The sequence below is a fragment of the Oncorhynchus kisutch genome, unplaced genomic scaffold, assembly GCF_002021735.2.
Source record: "Oncorhynchus kisutch isolate 150728-3 unplaced genomic scaffold, Okis_V2 scaffold1036, whole genome shotgun sequence".
Lineage (NCBI taxonomy): Eukaryota > Metazoa > Chordata > Actinopteri > Salmoniformes > Salmonidae > Oncorhynchus > Oncorhynchus kisutch.
The window spans coordinates 56,640-62,500 of NW_022262981.1; positions in this window are offsets into that span (position 1 = coordinate 56,640).

Sequence of the window (5,861 nt, forward strand, 5' to 3'; positions counted from 1 at the left end):
TCCATGTTTTTAGCATGCTACATAAATAAATGTGCTAGTCTATTAGCCACGTTATGACTGACTTGTGATCATTGCCCTTGCTAGTTTGATTTTATTGACATTCCCCGCCTTAGTTACATTCCTCTGTTTTTGTCCAAAATATTGAGTCAACTCTCCCAACCCCTCACCTCTCCCCACCCTCCCATCTCCACCTCTCCCTCCCCACCCCTCCTGTCTCTGCCCACCGCTCTCTTCTCCCCCTGCCCCGCTCCACCTCTCTCCCTCTCCCCTCTCCCCCTCTCCTCTCCACCTCTCTCCCTCTCCCCTCTCCCCCTCTCCTCTCCATCTCCCCTCTCCCACCTCCACCTCTACCCTCTCTTCTCCACCCCTCTCTCCACTGTAAACCTGCCAGACAGCTCCTTTAATGCCCCTGCGTCAGCCTCCTGATCCATTTCGCCATGCCCCCGTGACACCGCGACCTTGACAGCCTTTCTTTTCCCTGTGAGCCTCACAGCACGTCTCTGCCACTGCGTCCCAATTTATTTATTTATGGGGTTTGACGCCTTCAAAGAATGACACGTATTAGGGCCTCTTTCTCCTCTACACAAACACACACACACACACACACACACACACACACACACACACACACACACACACACACACACACACACAAACACACACACACACACATACACACACACACACACACACACACACACACACACACACACAAAAACACACACAAACACACACACACACACACACACACACACACACGCACGCACAGGCAAGTCAGAGCAGCCCATGGTTATTACCTATTGTTTGTGTGTCTCAACGGCGGTGCAGTCTGATGCCTGCGGAAAATGAGGAGTCTTTGTGAACACATGGAGTCTATAGCCTTTTAACAAGGCTTAGTGTTGCTGCTGCTGCTGCAACGAACTCAACACTGTTGCTATAGAGAGGAAACTCTAGTGTTTAATGCGAGATGAACAACTGGGGGTATTGTAACCTTTGAAGAACAGGTCTGAACTGAAGAAGAGCTATCTGAATGTGCTGTACCCTTTATACACAGGATATAAATGAACAGCATTTGAGATGCTGAGAACAAGCAACAATACTGTATTGCAATGCAATTCAATACCCCAAATAGAAACATTATCTTTTTGGCTTGGTTGAAATGGTTTGAGGGTGGTAACAGGTTATTTTAGATGATAAGTTCATTATTGTGCTTGTTACTGTAAAGTGCCTTCAACTGAACATTGTTTCCATTCAGTGCTGCCTCAGTCATTCTGCTGGCGTCATACCAGAGATTGATAGCTATGTAATAGCATCCAGTGCACACAAAGAGACAATGGAGAAATGTGCTGATGGCAATTTGAGTCGTGATCAAGGTAATCAGTGCGAGACGCAGCAGACACCACCATCTGAGGAGGTTGTTTGTTATTCTGTGAAATGTGCATTCTGTTAATTGTTTACAGTCGTTAATCAAATTAGCAAGGCCGTGTCCCAAATGGCACCCTATTCCCGACATAGTGCACTACTTTTGACCAGGGTCCTGGTGAAAAGGAGTGCACTATGTAGGGAATAGGGTGCCATCGGGGCCAAGTCTTACACATCAGGGAGAGACACGAAGGAATAGAGCGGTAGTCAATCTGAACGATGGTGTCCAGAGTTGTAGTGTTTCATCAACCATTAATCATCTCACCCTCAGCACAGTCATCTCAACACACATTATGAATAAACACACACACACACACACACACATAAAATACGTATCCTTTCAGCAGATGTAGCTAGAGAGGTTTCCTTTTGCTCTTGTTTCAGTGTTTGTTTGGAATAAGATCTGGTTTGTTGAACTCATTACATGGTACACAGCTCTGGTTGTGGATTGTACCCATTGTCTGTGTAGTGATATGTCTACATTCTCCGTGCTGTATTAAATGGATAGACAGTGGCATGATGTTGTTCTGCTAATTGCTTCACAGGCTCTGCGTTATTCTAATGATTCGTGAAATTAGATTAAACCATTGGTGATTGGTGATGTTCCCGACCGTTTACACTGATTGCTACATACTTATATGAATTCTGAGGATGTCTGCTTAGCATAAGAGCCTGAGTTCAGTTACCCAGCATCATCTTTAGAAAAGTTTCAGAAAATCATATCATCTGGGACTGTACAGTATGTCTCAAACCTCTCAGAGTAGGAGTGCTGTAATCTCATTCATTATGAGCTAAAAGGTCAAACTGATCCTAAATCAGCGATCCTACTCTGAGACGCTTGAGACATCCGTCCCCTGTGCTGCGTATTACTGTGCCCTCATTCACTACCCTCCCTGGATCTGATGGGAATGAAATGCAGTGCAGGCTTTAAGTTGGCACGTGTCCGATCCAGAAACAACCATTTTCCCCTGCGGGCCTACCCCCTTGGCACAAATATTAGATATGTATGAAAATCATTGCTATGTGAATGAAATGTGTTGATTATCTTTCCACATCTATTTCTGATAATGGAAATGTACACACACACACACACACACACACACACACCCACACACACACACACCCACACACACACACACACACACACACACACACACACACACACACACACACACACACACACACACACACACACACACACACACACACACACACACACACACACACACAGCATTAAACAGAACTGGGAAATAAATTCCACAGCTTAAGGAACACAATTTCAGTTGCAATTTTCTCCCACTACATGTAGTTACCATCATCATGGCTTTAACGTTAAGCCCCCAAGGCTTCATGAGCATTCTCCAATTCTGTTAGGGGTTTTCACAACTAGTTGGAGGCAGCGCCATCCAAAAGTAATCAGTTGTGTTATTGGGTTGGTTATTGCCTTACAGCCAGTTGATGAGATCATGTTGCTCCAGTCCACATATAGATATTGAGACCCAGCACTATTAGATCAATTTAAGGCGGCAACTTTGGATGATTCTCTCACATCCTGTAAATGTTTTCCACAGACGGCATACAGAAGAATGACAAGACGAAGTACAGATTACAATGAGTAGCGGCTCTTGTTTTCTCTGTGCTGTGATCCCATCTTTCTGAAATGGGGTTTATTTTTGAAGAGCTGCTCGCTGTGTATTTAGAGCGCAAAAATCGCTCTCTGTTTCAGGAGAAAGATCACACGCATCCAGCCTGAGGAAAACCAACAGAACTCCTGCCAAGAAAACATTGTTTAACAAACACACAACAGAACAGCATAGTGTAGGTACATCCTGGAAAAGAGAAGGGGATAGAGATGTCATACATAACAGGGACATTGTTACGACACCTTCCATATGGATATTTAAAGCACCTCTCATTCACTTGAGTTACAGTAGTGGTAGGATGAGGAACCAACTCTTATTGGTTTCACTATGATGTCTAATAGTGAGTTACAGTAGTGGTAGGATGAGGAACCAACTCTTATTGGTTGCACTATGATGTCTAATAGTGAGTTACAGTAGTGGTAGGATGAGGAGCCACCTCTTATTGGCTTCACTATGATGTCTAATAGTGAGTTACAGTAATGGTAGGATGAGGAACCAACTCTTATTGGCTTCACTATGATGTCTAGTGATGAGTTTTGTTGATTTCTTCGAGAATAATCTGCATTATAACTCATGTAAGAAGGAAGGCTAAATCAATGCCATCCTACTTCAATACTGCCAGTAAAAATAGTTTCTCTCAGGCAACATGCTCTCTCTATTTGATCCAAAGTTTTTTTTTCAATCCAATTTATACTCACAGGGATTGGTAGATGAATTAGGTCAGCAGCACAGGAGAGTCTTACACCATGTAATTATTTCATTTAGATTGTTACTATAAATGGAAGATAACGTTTGTTTTCTTCTTACCGTCCTGATCTCTAGATGCTGTCTCTTACGTCCTGATCTCTAGATGCTGTCTCTTACGTCCTGATCTCTAGATGCTGTCTCTTACGTCCTGATCTCTAGATGCTGTCGCTTACGTCCTGATCTCTAGATGCTGTCTCTTACGTCCTGATCTCTAGATGCTGTCTCTTACGTCCTGATCTCTAGATGCTGTCTCTTACGTCCTGATCTCTAGATGCTGTCTCTTACGTCCTGATCTCTAGATGCTGTCTCTTACGTCCTGATCTCTAGATGCTGTCTCTTACATCCTGATCTCTTGATGCTGTCTCTTACATCCTGATCTCTAGATGCTGTCTCTTACATCCTGATCTCTAGATGCTGTCTCTTACGTCCTGATCTCTAGATGCTGTCTCTTACGTCCTGATCTCTAGATACTGTCTCTTACGTCCTGATCTCTAGATGCTGTCTCTTACGGCCTGATCTCTAGATGCTGTCTCTTACGTCCTGATCTCTAGATGCTGTCTCTTACGTCCTGATCTCTAGATGCTGTCTCTTACGTCCTGATCTCTAGATGCTGTCTCTTACGTCCTGATCTCTAGATGCTGTCTCTTACGTCCTGATCTCTAGATGCTGTCTCTTACGTCCTGATCTCTAGATGCTGTCTCTTACATCCTGATCTCTTGATGCTGTCTCTTACATCCTGATCTCTAGATGCTGTCTCTTACATCCTGATCTCTAGATGCTGTCTCTTACGTCCTGATCTCTAGATGCTGTCTCTTACGTCCTGATCTCTAGATACTGTCTCTTACGTCCTGATCTCTAGATGCTGTCTCTTACGGCCTGATCTCTAGATGCTGTCTCTTACGTCCTGATCTCTAGATGCTGTCTCTTACATCCTGATCTCTAGATGCTGTCTCTTACGTCCTGATCTCTTGATGCTGTCTCTTACATCCTGATCTCTCGATACTGTCTCTTATGTCCTGATCTCTAAATGGTGTCTCTTACGTCCTGATCTCTAGATGCTGTCTCTTACATCCTGATCTCTAGATGATGTCTCTTATGTCCTGATCTCTAGATGCTGTCTCTTACGTCCTGATCTCTAGATACTGTCTCTTATCTTCCTGATCTCTAGATGCTGTCTCTTACGTCCTGATCTCTTGATGCTGTCTCTTACATCCTGATCTCTAGATACTGTCTCTTATGTCCTGATCTCTAGATGCTGTCTCTTACGTCCTGATCTCTAGATGCTGTCTCTTACATCCTGATCTCTAGATGCTGTCTCTTATGTCCTGATCTCTAGATGCTGTCTCTTACGTCCTGATCTCTAGATACTGTCTCTTATCTTCCTGATCTCTAGATGCTGTCTCTTACGTCCTGATCTCTAGATGCTGTCTCTTACATCCTGATCTCTAGATGCTGTCTCGTATGTCCTGATCTCTAGATGCTGTCTCTTACGTCCTGATCTCTAGATGCTGTCTCTTATGTCCTGATCTCTAGATACTGTCTTCACGGTCACATGGAGTAGGCTGAGGAGGATCATCTTGTTTTGAAACCGATCGCTATATCTCTGAATACACATCCATTACAGTAATAAAATACTACAAATTGATTTCTGACAGTAACTGTATTATACACAGAACCAATATCCATTTTACATTCATCCAACATGAATCTAATGTGTTATGGGACCAGTAGGGTAATGCTCTGTTGAACACCCGCAGCATGTGGTTAACCAGGAGCGATAATTGTGGTATACCCCTTGTGAACTTCAAATTATCTCCCAAAATATAATTCCCTGCTTTCGGATTCTATTTTCTGCCTATCCCAGCAGCAGCCCCTGAGTTGTAGGGGTTTTCTGGTCCAAAAGGTGTTTGATTAAACCGTATATACCCTAGATGTCACCTGGCTGCAGTGTCGCTGTCTGATGCCCAAATGGCAACCTATTCCCTACATAGTGCACTACTCTGGTCAAAAGTAGTGCACTATGTAGGGAATAGCTTGCCATTTGGGCAT